Source organism: Cryptomeria japonica, chromosome 1 (assembly GCF_030272615.1).
Source record: "Cryptomeria japonica chromosome 1, Sugi_1.0, whole genome shotgun sequence".
Taxonomy (NCBI): domain Eukaryota; kingdom Viridiplantae; phylum Streptophyta; class Pinopsida; order Cupressales; family Cupressaceae; genus Cryptomeria; species Cryptomeria japonica.
In genome coordinates this window covers 244,872,146-244,892,304 of record NC_081405.1, presented here as the reverse complement: position 1 = coordinate 244,892,304, position 20,159 = coordinate 244,872,146, and the positions used below count along the sequence as shown (strand labels likewise).

At 34.8% G+C, this 20,159-nt stretch overlaps 1 long non-coding RNA gene across 1 annotated transcript; it reads left to right on the top strand.

The window, feature by feature from the left end:
• Positions 1-8,750: 8,750 nt before the first annotated feature.
• LOC131032329 (uncharacterized) lies at positions 8,751-13,130 on the top strand. The gene is made up of 2 exons (XR_009103428.2): positions 8,751-9,947; positions 12,888-13,130. It is a non-coding gene; the product is annotated as an uncharacterized LOC131032329 (long non-coding RNA).
• The last annotated feature ends 7,029 nt before the right edge of the window (positions 13,131-20,159 follow it).

Here is a 20,159-nt window from a genome sequence, read left to right as displayed (position 1 = left end):
ATTTAATAGGTTCATCAGACTCCATATCGGTAACAGAACAGGAAATTACCGGCTTTGAAGAGAAAATTGAAAAACTTGAAAAAGATAAAGAGAGATTAAAGTTTAAGGCAAAGGAACTGAAATGTAGACTAGGTCCTAAACTAGATATTCTCATCCCTTTGAGAAAAGAGATTTTTGAGGCTCTTGTTCTAGGACTTAAGACACTGGAAGAACAAATGCACATACTCACTGGTACAATCCAGAGGACAAAAGCAACACTAAAGGATAGTGAGAGATTCTATAACAACCTAAATTTTGCAATTAGCAGAGTTATATCAAATTGTAACCAACCAGTTACAGGAATCAAGACAGGAACTACAGTCAATTGACATTGAATGACAACCTTTGTCATTGATGCCAAAGGGGGAGTAGTAGAGGATGAGAAAAATGAGTAAGACAGAAGAGATCATCTGCTTAGAGGGAGCACACAGTTTTGGTAACACAATTTTGACAATTTTGGTAAGACTTTTGGTCAACACCTTTTGGATACAATTTTGGCTTTTTTCTCATGAGTGTTGCCATCAGTGCCAAAGGGGGAGATTGTTAGCAAATGCACACTCCAATGAGAAATTTGTAGGTGATTGAAGGTATTGTCATTGATGGCAACCTTACAATCCTATGGCACCGGCAGACAACGGCATAGGCACAGACATCGGCACCGACAATGGCAAATATGTTTACCGGCACCCTAGCCGAAAGGATTTTGTTTATTGTATTTTGTATTTAATTGTAAAATCTTTTTGTAAGCCGACAAGGTGAATTGTATTAGGACTCATATAAGTATGAGATCTTGTAAATCATTTGTAAGAAGGAGAAATACATTGAAGGAATGTAATAGGCAGATGTGAATATTAACGCAAATTTTGGAATAAGGTTTATGGAAGTTGTATGAACTTAAACCGGTAATGAGTCTGGCATAGCATATGTTGAATCGAAGTAGTACATGATATTGGATTTACATAATCCATTTTTGTAAGTCAGTGAGACTTCCCTTTTTGTATTTAAGCAGTTAGCTTTAGGCAGTTGGCCTTCCTGCATGTGCAGGCCCCTATTGTATCAATAATATTCACTTATTGGCCAATGAGCAAATATTGTGGGTTACAAATCCCACTGAGGTTTTTCCCACACCGGTTTTCCTCGTTAAAAATATTGTGTTATGGTGTGCTTTCTATGTTGTGTTTACTGATCTTATTTACTGCATTATTTATGGTTTACCGGTACACTGTTTTGGCATGCAATTTATTTAATAAGTTTAAAAAATCCATTAATCGGTTAGATACTGATTCACCCGCCCCCCCTCTCAATATCTTTGAGAATCCTCACAAAAACATAAGGAGAGTTACATGTTGATCTCTTTGGTGTAATTCTATCAGCCCAAAGGGCTAACTTGAGCTTTTTGTGCCAAGTTCTCTAATTCTCAACAATGGTCTTCTTAATGATGTTGATCAAGTTTTTGTTAGTTGATTCAAATATATATTGTTCTTAACTGACCAATCTGAAACTCTTAGACAAATGAAAGCTAAAGTGTTATCAGAAATGATTGATTCTGGGGTACCAAACCTGGACAGTAAGTCTTGGTAGAAGTTTAGGACATAAGTTTCATTAGCTTCTTTCAATGGAACTTCTTATGTGCACTTTGTGAAATAATCAGTTGTTGTAGAAATCCATTTGTGACCTGCACTAGAAGGTGTATTAATAGGTCCTATAAAATCAAGCCCCCTCTTTGCAAAGGGTTGCTCAACTTCAATTGGTTGCAAAGGCAAGGCTGCAAGATTTTGTTTGCCTGCAAATAATGAACATTTTCCACACTTCCTCACCCATGAGTGAGCATCTTTAAACAAATCAAGCCAATAATAACCAGCTCTCATAATTTTCAGAGTTGTTCTTCTTGCTGCAAAGTGACCTCCTGCATGTACTTCATGAAATTATTTCAAAACTCTTTCAATCTGATCTATCTCAATGCATCTTAATAGAATATTATTTTAGTCTTTTTTGAACAAAATACCATCTATTAAAGCATAAGGAATGACTTGTAGTCTGAAATACCTTTGTTTTGACTTGTCTAAACCTTCTGAATAGTCACAAGCTTGTAAATAATAGGCAATTTACTGATTCCAAGTGGCTGGTACAAGTGGGACAATAGGTTGTTCTTCATTTCTGAGTGTGGTTTCAATTTGTTTCTCCTCTTCAATGTTGTTTTTTGTACTTCCAACAAGTTGTTCACATAAACCCTTGCCTCTAACTAGCTTGGTTACCTTGATTGAGATGTCATATTCCATTACCTTGGTAATCCAACCAGCCCTTTTGTCATTTATGTCCTTGCTAAGCAAATACTCTTTCACTGTATGATAAGCAATCATGAGCTAAATCGTATTGTTAGAAAACATGTGCCCGAATTTCTTAAGGCTTCTTATAACAGCTAACGCATGTTTTTCTACAAATGAGTATCTAGTTTCATAATCATGTAGAATCCGACTAAAGAAAGCAATTGGTTGTTCTAAGCCTTCATCATTTTGTTGACACAACATTGCAAAAATAGTATCATCACTCCCAAAAGCATATAGAATAAAATCTTTCTTAAAATTAGGATTAATGAGAGTAGGGGTTGCTGCAATTCCCTCTTTAATTTCTTCAAAACTATTCTTACCTTCCTTAGTCCACTAAAAAGAAATATTTTTCTTAAGCATAGTTGTAAGTGGCTACATCAATGCTGCAATATTAGAAATAAACCTTTTGATAAAGTTAATCCTACCTATGAAACTCTAGATTCCCTTCTTATGTGCAGGTAACGGCAATGCAAGCATGGTTGTGATCCTCGCAGGGTCTATTGAAATACCATGCTTAGAAACAATATATCCCAACAATTTGCGTTCATGGACAACAAATATGCTTTTCTTGGGATTCATTGAAATGCCATACTCCTTGCATCTTTCAAAAATTTGTATGAGATGGTCAAGATGTTGATCACCATTCTTACAAAAAAATGTTACATCATCTAAATAAACCAAAACAAACTTGTTAATTAGGCCATGAAATGCCGTGTCCATTGCATGTTGAAATGTTGCCCCTGCATTTGATAATCCAAATGACATTTTTTTATAAGCCATTGTACCCCACTTGGTGGTAAATGTTGTTTTGTACTAGTCTTCTTCTTTGACCAGAATTTGGTTATATCCTGAATAACCATCATGTAATGAGAACCTCTTTGAACCCGAAACAACCTGCAAAATCTATTCCATTGAGGGTTGCGGATAATGATCTTTCAAGGAGGCCTTGTTTAAGTCCCTAAAGTCAACACATAACCTGATTTCACCATTCTTCTTCCTAACGAGAACTAGATTGGAAACTCAAGATGTGTGCTTTATGGGAAAAATAATATTTCCTTGAACAAGTTTATCAGATTCAGTCTTCATTAGATGTTGTAATTTTGGATTCAAAGACCTTTGTTTCTGCCTTGCTGGTTTTGAATTCTCAACTAGCTCAATTGTATGTTGAGGTAAGTGAGGATCAAAACCTTTAAAATCTTCATATCTCCAAGCAAAAATATCATTAAACTCTTGAAAAAGAAGAACGAAAGCATGTCTTTCTTCAGGAGTACATACCTTGCCAATTTTCAGCAGCTTATCTTTGAAAATTTGAATAGATTCATAGTGTTCCTCCTTTACGAACAAGTTGTCTTTATCTTTTCTAACCTGATCATCTGTGTTAAAAATATTTTCAAGGGTTACCAAACCTTTGGGAAACTTATTAGTCTTCAATTGTAGGAACTGATTCTCATATTGTCGATTGAATTTATGTTGATTTCCAGCAAAAAAACTCAGCCTCTTCAATCAGATAATTTGAAATTTTCTCATCTGATTCAAAAACCCGTCAATTAACATTGTTATCTAGGACTAAAGGTCTTACAGAAATATTTACATAATTCTATCTTTTCACATTTTGAAGCTCTTTCAGGATATCAAATTGTGCATCAAGGGCTAAAAGCTTATCTGCTTCTTTATTTTGACTACTAGGTGTGGACAACAGATTAAATGCATCAAAATCTTCAATTAAATCTCAAATTCTATGCTTTTACATCTTCAAAACATCATTTTTGGGGACATGGATATTTCTAACTTGGTTCACAACTAGTTCACTATCACTAAAAACTTGTAAACACTTAACTTTTTTCTGCCAAACCCATTCTAAGCCATGTGCTAATGATTCATACTCAGTTGTATTATTTTTACAACTAAAAGAAAATCTGAAAGCAGTATAATATTTCATACCTTCGGGTGAAACAAGCATAACACCACCTCCTGAACCATTTTTACCTCTTGAACCATCGAAATAGAGCTGCCAAACCTGATTTTTCTATTGTTCTGACTGTTGGTCCAACGAAATATCTTCCTTTTCAAGCTTAGGAATGAAAACATCCCCCTCATGAATCATATAAACACCAAGACCTATTTTATCCATGTTGATGAAAGGATCTTCTATAGTATTTTGGGTTGCCCACTCATCCAAATTGACATCAGGTATGCCTTGAACAAGTGTATCTCGATCTTGGATAAATGGTAGCTCCTCATGGTCTCTGACAACAAGATCTACATTTATAGGACTTGGGGTTTATGGTTCTAAGTGGCAAGTGACTTCAGGTTCTGACTTAATGGTCACCTTTGTGCCATATCGGGTTCTGAAAAACAAGTGTGACCAATCAACAGAAAGGTATCCTCCTAATTTTGCTGTGAAATCTCTAGATAGGCAGAAAGAAAAGTGTGGAGGTAAGTCAACTATGTACATGTCTTGAGGTATTACAAAATTGGGACAAACATGCAAGGTAAAACCAAGACCTTAGACCAATCTAACTGACTTAATTTTTGTTCCATCTAATTGTACAATTCCTCGGGAAATAGGCTCATAAATTAGATCAAGTTTATCTGCAAGGTCTTTGGGTATAATTGAACTACTGGCTCCTGAGTCTATCAAGCAATTGTGGACTAGATGGTTGCCAATTATCAATGTTACGAAAAAGGAAGGAGGCTTTGGTGTTTGGATTGGCTGAGTATTCTTGACTAGGATATCATTAACTAATGCAACCCTAGGCTGATCTTTCTAAGGCTCATTGGCTAAGGAAAGATTATCTAATTTTTCTCCCAGTATTTCCTTTTGCTTAGGAATTTGCAAAGAATCAATCATTGTCATGGAAACAGTGGTTTTTGCCATAGATTAAACAATATTAAAAGGGAAACCACTAATCTTTTGTTGTACTTTTGGAACAACAGGCTCTAGCTGAGCTGGTTTTAACTGAAATTGAACTTTTTGTTGTTCTTTAGGTGCTGCAAGCTGTCCTCTTGGTAAAATCTGCACATTTTGGACAGGTGGAGGTATTGTAGCAGCCTGGTGACCTGAAGAAGCTTATTGTTTTTCTTTATCTAGTTGTATTCTAGACTTATCTTGCTATTGTCCAGTATTTACAGCTTGTTGTTGATGATTTGTAGCTTGTTGTCCAATGTCAATACCACACTTTTTTGACCTTGTATTAGCTGTGATAGTTGAATAAGGTCTATTTTGTGCTTGTGGATGATTAACTCCACAAAATTCATCACCTTATCAATTCATCATAGCCACCTCAGGACCTTCTGGTTCCTCATTTATACTTGCATCTTGATAAGACATGTTATTCTGAACCATCAAGGCTTGTGATTGAGCATTCATTTCATTTTGTCATGATGCCTGACTATGAGGTTGTTGGCATAAAAAAACACCAATCTTGTGCCATGTTGTTTTGAACGGGTACAATTTCTTTCGAATTGCTGGTAGCATTTTGATTATATTGTTGATTTTGCATGTTGTTGTAGTTCCTTATTTGATTCTAAGCATCAACTTGGTAGTTAGGCCTATTGGGTTGATAAGGAGCTTGATATGGGGCTTGATACCTTTGATTTTAGCTTCGATTTTTCGTGAGACTCACCAATTCGTTGCCAAAATTCTACATAGTCTGCTGAATTTGGTGATTTTCCTAAACATTCTGATAACCTAGTGCTGGAACAACGAGTATTGCAACTATAAGAGGTATTTGTAAAGGCGACAATGGCTGGATATCAAGAAAAATAGGCATAGGATGCCTAGGGGCAATTTTACCAGCTTGTATAAGGTTGTTTTATGCTCTAATAGATACATCATATGCTGTTGGTAATGTAACCCTGCCCATAGACTGAATCATAACAACAATATCATTGTTTAAAGCTCTGAAATAGTATAAAAATGCATGTCCAGGAAAGGGTTTTACCGTTGTAATTGAAATCCGTCATTTGCTTTTGTGGTGCCCTCTTGATAGTGGCCATCTTCTCAACTAATGACAGGTGATCTGATTTATCTGCAAACTGCTTTTTCATCTTATCACCCAAATCATCGCAATCACTAATTGAATTAATTAGCAAACCCTGAACCATTGAAGTGCTTTCCTTTGAATGATGTTGTCAGTAGCCTAAGTGTTACGTTCTCTTGGGTTATATGGTGAACTGCACACATAGATGCAACATCCCTTATGTGCTCAATGGGTGTGACGTGGTCTTCACCAATGAAAATAGGCAGACTTTTCAAAGATGCTCCTGGTATAGGATCATGTTGGGTCAAATTCAAAGGGCTACCTCCATTGAAGGGTACAAAAGCATGTGCTCTTGGTACGACCATTGGAAATATTGGAGGGTTTACTGGTGGATTCAGGGAAATGGATGGTTGAATTGGAGTTGTTGCAAAAAGAGGATTTATGCGGGTGGCAAAATTAGGCTAAGAATTAGGTAGAGGAAAAGAATTAGACATAAAATTTGAATTTGGAATTTCAAGAAAAACTTCAACTGATGAATCTGCTCTAAATTTTCAATTGCTGAATTTTGTTGTTTTCTCTGTCTTTTTCACTTTCCTCAACCTTCTCTATGATGGTGGTAGCTCAATATGCTCAACCGGATCCTCACTCTGTCTAGTTTGATACTTTCTCATATGTTGTTAAGACCTGTTCTACACATAAAACTAGAAAATAGAGTCGCCGCGTACTTAGAAAAATAACCTCAATATGTTGTAATATTGTTGTCAATACCAAAACAAGAGCAAAAATGGAGCTTTTTTAAGCTGTAACAGCTCAAACGAGTCCCACCAGACGTGTCAAAACTTGTTGTCCCAGAGGATTGCACCTGTGATGCTAAGTGTGAAACCAAGCAATCCTGTGAAACATGGAAACACCTTCAAGCTTGTGGGTTGCTCGAAGTGAACGTGAATCTTTGGGTTATGGGTCGGCTTCCCTTGAATCCCTCCTAAAACTAAACTATTGATGTGGAAAAGAGAGAAATAATCTAAAAATACTGAAACTTGCAATTAAACTAGGAGGTGATACACCAAAATTATAATGGTAATAGCCTAAAACTCACAAGATTATGAAAGAAATTCACCCACACAAAGTAATTTTACTCTCCAACCACATAAACATTTCCCAGGAAGGCTAAGGAAATCATAAACTTGGAAAGAAAACCAATTTCACAACCAAATTGACAATTATCTCTTCTACACAACCTGAAACCTGTGATTATATGAAAAGCAAGGATACATGGAACGTGAAAGAAACTGAATTCAAAGGTTTCTAGATCAAAATACAGTAAAATTCTATCAAATTTGCAAAATGAACATGCACAATTACCAAGGCAAACTAATGAAAACTCTGTAATATCAAAGGAATCCTGCTATATAAAACTGAAAATAAACTATAGTGCTGAGACACGTTTCTTTTTTGCAAAAATGTGTATGCAAAAAAGAAAGAACCAGAGGGGAAAAATGAGAGAGAGAATATATAGAACCCATCATTTACATCTCCTCCAAAACCCTAAAAATAAAAAATTGCATGAGAAAAAGCCTTGGGCGAATTTGCCCAAAATAGCTTTAAAAACTCATGTAAAACTCTGTCAAAAATAGCCTTCAATGCTCAAAATAGGACCCCAACTGATGTTGCATGAAAAAGACCCCCTATGCTAAAATAGAATTGTCAATCTGTTGCCAAAAATAGGTCCACTAAAAAAGCAAACTCCCAGTCCAAAAATTTGCATGTCAAGACACCAAGAATAGCTCCTCTGAAAAGTAAATTACCTCTCTGAAAAATATGCATGTCTCTGAGCCAAAAATAGCTATAAAAGCCCCTCTATTTTCTGAAAACTGCATGAGCAACACCCTGCTAAATATAACTCAAAAAAACCTCCTTCCCTTAAAAAGCATGCACTTCATTGAAATTTTGCATGTAATTTGTATGCTTTCTTCTCTCTTTCAATAATAGCTTTATTCCAACAGTTAAATAAAACAATTGGTTTTATATAATTGTTGAAAAAAAAAACTATTTTATTAATTTCTCTTAAATATTTCATAATTTAATATAAATTTATTAAGATTTTATAAAAATAAACCTTTTAATAAATTTATATTAAATTATGAAATTACAATTTACATCATAAGGAAATATATGATATTTACTATAAATTTTTTTTAATCGCTAATATTTATATAATTTAATATATATTAATTAAAGCTTTTATATTTTAAGCTTTAATTAGTATACATTAAATTACAATTTACATATAAAAAGAACTTTAGGTTCTTTTGGCCCTATAAACATGGGCTTACAAAGGTGAAGCCTAGATTAAATGACATGCAATTTTTGTTTTCTTTAAAAAACAAATAAAAGATAAAAAGAAAACCACTCATGCGAGTTATGGCAAGAGGCATAAAAAAATTCAAACCCTAAAACATTATTTCATTCTTTGATTTTCATTGAAGGAGACTCAACCGCCATGCGCTCTATGGGTGATTTCAAACTAGGGTTTTTAACTTGGAGCTTCTCTGGCTTTTTGCATGATCAATATGTGCCTTATTTCTTTATTCTCTATTGTTATGTCATGAGTTTTGGCTAAAAGAAAAGCTATAGGAATGAATGTAATCTTTATCGTCTCTTTTTATATATTTAAGAATGCTCTGTGTTGCAGTCGGACACTATAACCCTTGACTAAGACTGATCCTTAATGGCTCTTGGTGCATTCTTCTTCTCTTTCTTTGACGGTGTTTGACTGTGAATCTGCTTTAAACTATTGCAAAACTCAACCTTCATATCTCTTGAACTGAAAAAAAAAAAATGCCTCCAAAGGTCATCAACTCCATTCAAAGAGATTTTACAAGGTTGTCCATGGCTGGAAACACTGTCTCTTAGGAAAGTTATTGTATACATCTTTGAAATGCTGCTCTTAGTGCTTTTGACTCAAATTTGCCCCTTATAGCCTTGTGGCCTTGGATTTCCATGACTGGGCTTTCAACAGTGAATATGGGAGCTCCTCCACTATTTGGATTGTTATTGATGCTTTGATTTCTTATTCTTTTGAGTGTGGCTGCTATGAAGGTGATCTTCGTGAATAAAGATTTGCTTCTTTGTATCTTCTTTGTATCTTTTAGAAATGGTTTTTTGATGGCTCTGAGTCCTTCATACCACTGTGATGAGTTCTTTGTATTTGAGTGATATTATCTCTTGAAAATTTGTCTCCTGTTGTGTCTGAGATGTCATTGGTAGGCTGCTCTTGATCTTTATTGTAGACAAAACCAAGGGAGTGTCTTTTCATTCCGTGGTTTGCTCAGTCTTCTTCCTTTTGGCTAATGGCTGCTATGAAATAATGGGCATATGTTGTTATTGATTGCTTCTACACATAAAACCCTCAATGTTATATACATTGTTAAATCTGAGACTGCATTTTTAGCTATTTGAGCTATACTTTTGGAACTTTAAACACTGTTATTATTGTGCATCCTTGTGTGCTGCTGTTAGGTCTGAGATCATCTTATGGGTTACTATTTGATATTATGCCCTTCGAACTGGTGAAGATATTTCACGAAATACAAACTGGGTTTGCACTATATTTCCTGGTTTTCCGTCTTACAGTTCTCTAATTTATGTCAAAACTTCATCTGATTTAGCATTTGGGTTTGTTAGAAATGTTGGAAGCAGCATGATTGTATCATGGCTGAATAGGATATGCTATGTGACTTTTGATGAATGCTTCGTGATTTTCTACTGTTAGTCATACAAATGTTGCTACTTTGACTGTACTTGAATATCTTGGGATCCTTCATCACTTTAGATTGTGTCTCTAATTGATACTCATGATTATTATTTATTGGCAAGCATCATTTACCCATTGATCTGACTGCAATCCTTATCTTGAAACCGGTAGGCACTTGGACTGAAACTTTGGTTTTGATAATGATCATTAATCTTTGCATGATTGTATTTCTTAATGAGACTATGAAAGGTTGTGATTGCTTCTCATGCCATCATTGTGCTCTCTCATAATAGTTGGTATCACTCTTGCAAAAAGTTATGGTAGACTTTCCTTTGCAGTTATGAATGCACTCGACTCTTATCAAAACTGTCATAGTATTTGAAATACCAACGACTACAAAACTTGAAGCTTTATATGATCTTTGAGACTGTTTATATGAGGATTGTTATATGCAATAACAATATTGACCACTTTTTTAGCTCTTACTTCATTTATTCATAAAACCCTGCTCTTATCTTATTCATTGCTTCTCAAAATTATTATACAACCCTATGAAGGCATGGTTGAAGTCATGTCTTGTGACAGTGAATATATTATTTGATGACCTTTTAGTTTGCCGCTCTCAAGACCTGGTACTTTAATGGTATTTTTTCTTTGAGACTGATACGTGTCTATGCCACTTATTAGTTTTCAAGGAACTCTTTCTTTGACCCCTATCATTGTATTTGACAGTGATTTTAAACTCGTCTCAGACTTTCTATATCCTTATTTCTGCAATTTGGACTAAATGACAATCACTATCTCTCCTTTTGTTACTTTATATTGGTACTTTCTATCATTCTTTTGAAGCCTTGAATTGATCATGGTCTCAAGTATGCGTCGTGACTATTACTACTTTATTGTGGCAGTGTGCTTATTCTCTAATGTTCATTACCCTGTATTAGCCCCTTGTAACTACCTTACTGTTTTGAGTCTTAGATGATTGTATGTTGATAATATGATTTGATCTAGAAGATGTCCTTATGTGACTATTCTAAGTCTCATATATGGGATGATATCATTCATCTTTTCTATTTCAGTCTGCATTTTTGCTTTGAAAACCCTACTCCTGGGTGCCTTTTCATTGTGCTATGATATATCATTGAGCATTAGATCTTCCTCTTTTGTGTAAAAGATTTTGTTTTTTGCTCAAAAGGAACTGCAAACTATAATGTTTCTTTTTATCGTGTAATTTCCATGTATCTTCATACCAAGGGTTTTGTTTGGGAAAAAATTCATGCCTACATACAATTTTTTGCTCATTTTGGCAAAAACCATGTTATTTTCCTGTCACTACTTTGAATGAGCTCATGGTATGTGGCTAGTATGCTTTATGAAGCTGCTACAGGTTGAGTTTTGACTGTATTTTTGCATTGCGATTGTCCTCTTTAGTAGTGAGTTTCCTTTTGAATGTTGCACCTTTAGACACTACTAATACTGCTTCCTCATTCTTACTTTTGTATCATTATTTGTATGATTCTTCATTGATTGTGACTGTGCAATGACTGATGACTGATGAATAAGGTTGTTACTCCATCCATGCTGTCATAAAATTCTCTTTAGCAGTGGTTCTTCTATGATTTCTAAATCACAGTTTCTTATTGTACTGCTATAGTGAACAATACTGTATAAAAGGCTTTGGTATGAACTATATTTTCTATTTGAAATTAATCACTGTCTACATTTTAGACAAGAAGATTATTCATATTGTTAATGTTAGGTCATTGTGCTGATTCTTGGCAGTGATTGCTTCTTGTGTGATCTTTTGAGCTAATATAGGCACTGTTTTAAAATTACACTCCATTTCTAAAATATAGATGCTTTGAATGCTAATGATTTTCTGTCACTATCATACTGTCTCAGACTTGTGCTCTTTGCATCTCACAATGTACCGCTTTCTTAAGACTCTGACCTATGCATGTGTACTGTACTATGACACCTCATGACTGATTTTTGTTCATAGAGGACTCCATACTTGCCTTTTTCTTTGTTAGATGCATTAATACATGATGACCTTAGCAGCGAAGTCACAGTCTTCTCATTTTAATAGTTCATCCTACTGTATATTGATTGTCATAAAGCCTTTCCTTTTTATTGTCTATTGACCCGTGGGTAGCCAATCTTTGTCTGATGTTCTGATATTGTTTCCATTGTGCTATGGACATCTATCCGAGTCTTCTGATTTCTTTTGTTGGTCTCTAGGAATCAATAGTCAGTTATGCTAGTTCTTACTAAGTTGAGGTTTTTGTTTTATATTTTATGAAAACTAAGGAAATCCTAGCCCTATTGTGACCTCACATACTGCCCTTATTCACATGATGACACTATTCAATTGTTGATTTGTGAGTGTTATCAAGTTCATGTTGTATATACTGTCATTGGATGGCAGTTTGTACTGTCATTCAATGACAATATGTGGGATCATGGCTTCATGTACTCATTATTTGATAACTGGTTAGTGTGACCTTGTGGGTGATGACATGTATGTTGAGTTGAACTGCTTCGGGAGCCCATTTTAACCCACATACATGATATTTCTGAAATGAAACCTGTATCTGCAGGTGAAACAAACAAGTTAGATAAGAACATGGTTCTTGCCGATATCTCATGGCATCTTTTCTGCATTGATTTGCTCTGTTATCGAAATGATATAGCAATGTAGGCACACTAGGAGTAGCATAATGTATGTATGAGTGAAAGGAATAACCCGGAGCTCTAACCGAATCATTTTTCTCTCTGTTTTAGGTCATCTCATGGAGCGGATAGTGGGATACTTGGATCAATGAAGTTGACTAGAAAATATTTCTACAGAACTCGTCAACCTATCCAGGCAATGATGGGTTATTTATTTCCTTTCTCCATACATTCTTTTTCTTCTTTTGTATTTATATTTCTATGATCAATGTGATCTCTTCACAGCTATTCCCATGACTTGTGTGGGCTCTTGTAAACATTTTATTCTTTATAAATAAAAATGTATTACATGCAGATGTTTTACTCATGTATGAACATTTTATTCTTTATAAATAAAAATGTATTACATGCAGATGTTTTACTCATGTATGTCTTTCTTGATTTCAATATTGCATATTTGGAAATTAGATACTTGTATGGCATACATGTTTATTTAATAAAGACAACAAACTTTTGGAAAAAAATTGTGTACCTTTTTTTTGTAATACATAAGACCTGTAATAGGTCACCAAAAATTTTAGGTGTGGTAAAATTTAGGTAACACTTGTACACTTTTGGTTCATCATCTGTCCATGCTTCTAATACCATATTTCTATCCATGGTCCTTTCCATCTTATTTACTTCAATGTCACCTTCTAAATTAGGCTCTTCCCAAACTTCAGTGGTAGATAGGTTTTTTTATAGTGTTTATATTTCTGCCATTATCCTCATACTCTTCCACTTTGACTTCTTCCACATAGGACTCACAAGGATTCTTCCCCAAAGGAATGTGTACTATCCCCTAGTGTCTACAAATGATATTTCTTTCATTCTGGCATCTATCACTCATTTCAAATCAACAAACTATATCAGTCCTAGAAATGCATTAAATAAATCAAATACCTCCTTCACTATCACTACCTCAAAGTCTACATATTTCTTTATTCCATGCATATTGTCTTCTACGTGTTTCTAGGTACCTAGTGTCTTTATATCAATTCCACCTGCTAAGATTATGTTGTAGGGAGTTGGTTCAAGTGTTGACTTCCCCAAGTATTCCCATATCCTCTTCAATAATAGGTTCACATCTACCCCTAAGTCCATCATAACTTTATTGATTCACTTGTGATGATTATAGAGGTCAATCATAATTGGTCTAGTCTTCTAGTGCTTTCTTACTATCTTGAATTGCAGTGCTAACTTCTTATTCCACTACTTTTTGAATTCCTTCAATTTGGACCTACTATATCATGTTGTCTTAAGCCAACACTATCTACGATATTTGCTTGAGAACTCTCACTTCTTGCTTAGTGAAATAATTGGTTTTTTCCTCCTTTTGTTTTTTTCTTCTACTATCCTCTCTGTTTGCTCAATGAACTGATAAAGTTGCTATTTGGTAGGGAAGATCACTTCCTCCTCTTCTAATCTCTCATCTTCAATTCTAACTGCCCACTGTTTGGCAATATTAGTTCCTTTTCTAGTTACCATTTTGGATTAATCTTCTCTAGTTTAGGTTATATGTGGTACTCATCTTCTTCTATGCTACTCTCTTCTAAAGTCTAGCCTACATCTACCTAAGCTCTAAAACATCTCCTTGTTTCTTCTACAGGGGTCTTTGGTACCTTGTGGAGAAGCCTATCATTTGATCTTTGTAGATCATCGCTTTGGGCGGTTGGTGTCACACTTTTGTAATGTTGGCATGCATTCTCACAATTAAATAGGTCATGGTCTTCTCGATCGTAAAATCCATACTTAATCATCTTTTCTCCTCAATGCTCAATTGAATAATATCATTTCTTACCAAATCTGAAAAATGTAGCATCTAATCACCTTCCTCTTCATCAACCTTGGTCATTTCTTTGGTTCTAATGCCATGGCGGTATTTTCTATCCATTGTCCCAAGCATATAGCTTGCTTTCTACCAGCCTTTTCAAATATATCATATCTCTATCATAATTCGGTTCTTCTGTCACTCAAAATCTTTGGGAAGGGCAGTCTACTATATCATGATCATCCCATTGTCTATAAGTGCTATGATATATAGAATTTGGGTTTCAAACTGTTTTGAAATTTTGCCTTAGTACATTCACCTTCTTATCTCCAATCTCCTTAGGGAATTCATTTTGCATGTGTCTCTCTTTTTCACAATAAGAACACCATATGTTTGGCCTTGGAGGTCCTATCACACCTACAAATGTTCAAACCCTATCTATAATTGTTCCACTTTATTGTATCCCCTTTCATTCTCTATCTTGTGCCATTATTAGTTTTCTATCCGATAGGCTAATGTAAAATTGGTTTTTCATCAGCATTTGATAGATGCAAAGGAGACTCCATTGCAAGTATGATTTAGAAGTAGAGAGGTTCTATCCAAGAAATTTTGATCTAACTCTCTTCAATTAATTACTTCAAATGGGACCTCCTAAAGCTTAAATCATTATATTTTCTAAAAAGAGTATGATTTCAACAAAAATTAGGATGTACGAAAAAATGGGAACCAATATTGTGAGTTCCCCCTACCATTTTAGCAGTTCATTCCTCATAGAACCAATGAAATCAAATATATTTTTTTTGTAATGTGTTTCATTTTTTCTCTACCATATGGGCTCCAGTAAGAAAATATGCTCCACAACATCGCTTGTGTCCTTCTCAAAGATGAGCATATTCCTCATGTTACTCATAGTGTCGTCTTCTTTAGAGGTATTCCCTCCCTAACTTCTAAAATTTGTTGGTGTGTTGTTTCCTTAGTTTCTCCACTTGATTATCTAATTTTTGCTTTCTTGACTATCAAATTGTTTTGTGTAAGTTGTCGACAATCTTGTTGTTAAGTGCATTTTTATGTTTCTTCTTCGCTTGTTGCATTTATATCTTATGTGTTTGTCATAGGGGATGGCTCCTTGTCACTATTCAATGCACTGTATATTTCCAGAGATGACACTTTACCAATAGGTGATGTCAATTCATATTCCATTAGTACTTACTTAGGATTGAGATTATTTCCACTGCAAATTTTTTCTTCCCTTTCGATAGATTCTTGGCTTCTGATTCATATGTTTTTCCTTTTCTATCTATGGTTGCACCCATGTTGCATTCTCAGTTGCACCCTCTTCCTTTCTTCTCAATTTATTTTTCTCTTTTCTCATATCTTTGCTTTGTTTCTTGAGTCTACCTTCCTTTCCTTTCACCGGAGTTCTCTCCCATTATTTCCTTGATCAATTATGTGGTCTCTCTCATAGTTTTATTATCTTTGTTTGTCAAGATTATTTTCTCTATTGTTCTTCATGTCTTCAAGTATATATCTCATATTCTTTTAAAATTAGAACAATTGTGCCTTTTAGGTATCTTTTTTAATTCCTCCCACTTTCCATTTGCCACACCTAATTGCCTACCTCGCTCTCATAGAGGTGGTCGTTAGGTTTTGACACAAATCAATGTTTTGCTACTTTTTCTTCTTCCTTCTACTTAAAAATTTCTTTATTGTTCACTCCAAGGTCTAGACAATGAAAATATTAGTAAGAGGAATGGGAAAGTAAAGCCTAGAGTTGTAACCCAAATATATCTTATGTAGTCATCTTATACCCCGAAGGATAAAGTAAGAGAAATAAACATATGTGAAAGTAACTTAAGAGAATAAGTCATCCATACATCATCATCAACACAAAAAATAATCGTAAGACATTGAATTGGACTCTAGTTACATATTTAATTATATTATATGTTCATATCAAAAGATAGGTCTCATTCTTTTCTTTGCATATCACAATATATCTCTCTATTATATCTTCATATCAAAATGTTGGTCTCATTCTTTGCTTATATCTTTTGGATATGATTTACAATGTAAATAAATATGATTCCCTAGAAGGGTTATATCTCTTAGAGTAAACTGAGGATCAATTTCTATACCACAAACTATATGTGGTAGCCTAAAGTCAACTCTATTCTTGGTCCTTAGCCTACCAAAATAAATAATGAACACAAAATTCAGAATTTCTACAAATGAATCCAGAACAATGCAACAACCAATGGTCTATCATCAAAACTGAAAAAGTACAATGAACTCTCCTTGCATATATAGATTAAGGAGAAAGTAGGAAGGTAAAATAGAAAGAATAAATAACCATCCAAGAGGTGTGACACATGCAGATCAGTTGGGACAATTGTGAAGGCATGTGTCAAGTCTTTATGAAGTGAACTAAACCACTAAGTGAACGTAGGTTAGTGTGAATAGGACTACTAGGTGTAGAAGCTAGATAAAAGATAACTAGATGCATAAAGGCAATTTTCATAGTAACACTTCCCCCCTTAAGTAATACTTAGGGAGTATATCACTTAAAAAGGTGTCCCAACTAAAGGAAAATGGGAGCATCCCATAAAGACCTCTAAGGTCAATATGCACATTCATTATCCTATATTCCTTTAAAATAGATTTCAACAAGTTGATACAAGCACATACTACTATACTATAAAAGAACAAACAAACATAGATGTTTTCTCATTGATTAAACCTTAAAGGAAATATGTGACAATTTACATATGTAAGAAATTTTTAGCGGCATTATGGTATAGATTCAATGCTACAAAATCAAGAAACGCGAAGAATGAGATCGAATAGAAAACACAAATATACATGGGGAAAACCCTTTTGGGTAAAAAATACCACACTACAAAACATTGAGCCAATGTATTATTCAACAAGAAGTTACAATATATTTTTAGGCTTTGAGCCTTTTCATGGAGTTTTACATCTTGCTCCGTTTTGGGAAGAAATTCGGTAGCATGACCCCCACGAGAATCACTCTCCTCTCTTAAACTCCTCTAACAAACACTTGTATAAATAAAGAGCTTATAGTACATTAAATGTCAAGTTTCCAAAACTCACTCCCAAGCATGAAGATGCCTCGTGGAAGGTTCCAAATATATTATGCATGCAAAAGTAACTTTCTAATTGACAACTCATGCAAAATATGTAATTGCCAATTATTACCAAACTCGCATAAGAAATTGTATCTACCAAATAAATGACTACACCTCCAAAGGAATCCATATTCCATGTAGACTCAATATGAAATAGACACTTCATTTATACATAACTTTGACATCAATAGAAACTTCCAAACTTGACTCCTCAAAGTGGGTGCCAACTTCCTAAATAATAGGAACATGTCACAGTTAACTCAACAATGTCAAGACACATGTCACCAAAGTGCACCTCTGAGAAGTTTTTATGAACTCCTCTCTCCAAATGAGCACCCAAGTGACAAGTGGTACTCTATTAAGATCTCATCACTAAGTATGTGGGATTCTCCTCCCATATGGGCCCCATAAAGTAATATGACAACCTATAAAGTTTACACTTAGGATATAATGAATAAAAGGTGTGTGTCAACCCTATCAGTAGGAGTATTTGGGATCGATGTATTGGATGGGAGTTCTATAGTGGTAGCCAATCTCATCTCCTACCAAGTTCCAAAGACTTATATCTCTAGTTAAGATTCATTAATTGTTTGAAGCATTTAACTGGATTATCCACTTAGTCAAGTGATAATTTCATATCCATTTTTCCACCATTATTACATCAAATATAATTGATAATTAATGATAGGAATCTAAAAGGCTAGGACGGCTTAATCCCAACACTAACAACATGACTTGGTAAGGTACTCATGTACAAAATCCCACAAATGGAATAAAGGGGAAAACCCAACAGGAAAGAAAATCCTCGAAAAAAGATAACTATATACAAGGGAAAGAGGACTCAAAACCACACAGACAACTTACTTCACCCTAAACATTTGGCACAACACAAGATAGTGAGTTGATGCTCAAGGTTTAGAGAAGATCTTTGCAATCTTATTCTTAGTGCATAAGTAATCTAAGGATATAACATCATCATGGGAAAGTTGTCGAATGAAGTGCATATGAATCTCGATGTGCTTTATCTGTTGATTCTCAACTAGGCTATGTCAAATATGAATTGAATTTTGGTTATCACACCAAAGTATAATAGAATTATCTGGTGGATGACCAAACTCTGTCATAAGCTAGTGAAGCCATGATACCTCTTGGATAGAAAGAACTACTCCTCAATACTCAGCCTCAGTGGATAATAATGCAATAATAGTTTACTTCATGACCATACAACTAGACCAGAACCAAGACAAAAATAAATCCTAAAGTGAACTTCTAAGAATCAAAATCTCTTGCCCAATCTAAGTCTATGAAGCCTAATATGTATACAGCCCCTAGTGTTTAGTGAATGCCACAAATGTACCTCAAAATATGCTTGGTCGCCTTCTAATGACTCTCGTTAGGGTCATGCAGAAAACAAGAGACAAGCCCAACAAGAAAGGAAATATCAAGATGAGTGTGGGTCAACTACAATTGTAGTATCAACACTAGGTATTGTGAAAGTGGTAGTCCAGATGACACCAAACTGAAATGGTATAAGTATCGGCTAACAATGACTTATATGAAACATATTCAAATAAATTTAAAGGCGTGCTTTTGCGAATATATGGAAATTGCCTCAATACACTAAAGAACCTATAGACTGACGAAATAATGCAGAATCAAAAGATCTATCATGTCCAAATATGTCATCAAAATGTGTTAAATATCTCAAAGCATGGATGATGAACTAGTTGTGAGAATCAAGTCTTTCTCATATAAGAGTAGTACCAAAATATCATCTCAATGTTTTTGTATGTAGACTATGTGATCAAAGTGATAGTGTTTGAAATCATACAAAAGCAAGAAACCTTCAATCTTCTCATACCAAACCCTTGAGGCTTGTTTGAGACTGTACAATGATTGTCGTAACCTAAAAACAAGTGAAGAGTCCTAAACAAAAGTTGGAGGTTTCTCCATATAGATTTTCTCATGTAGATCACCATGTGGAAAGAAAATTTTTGTTGGCATTGTGTTGTCATTGATGTTACCGGTATAGCCTGTCACCGGTAAGTATGGAATGTTGATTGGTGAGCAAGTATTGTAGGCTGGTATAGTATGTCAACCGGTGAGTGATGTGTTGGTAGTGTATGGTTGCTAACCGGTGAGCATGTGACCGGTAAGAAAGCAAGGTTGAGCAAATGGAGAATGTGCAGCAAACCAGTAAGTAGTTGGATGTCAATCAACAAGACTCCCATCAGATGAGGAGGTTATCAAAGGATGAAGATATGACCAACAGAGTTTGGGCTGCTACAAGTTAGTAAGGTAGACAAAGGGGATGTCTACCGGGTTATGTGCCTGATTGAAGATATATCTGCTCAATGACAACAAAGTCATATCAGTACAATGTCGGAAGCAGAATGAGTGACAAGGATCCACTCTCACCGGGTGATT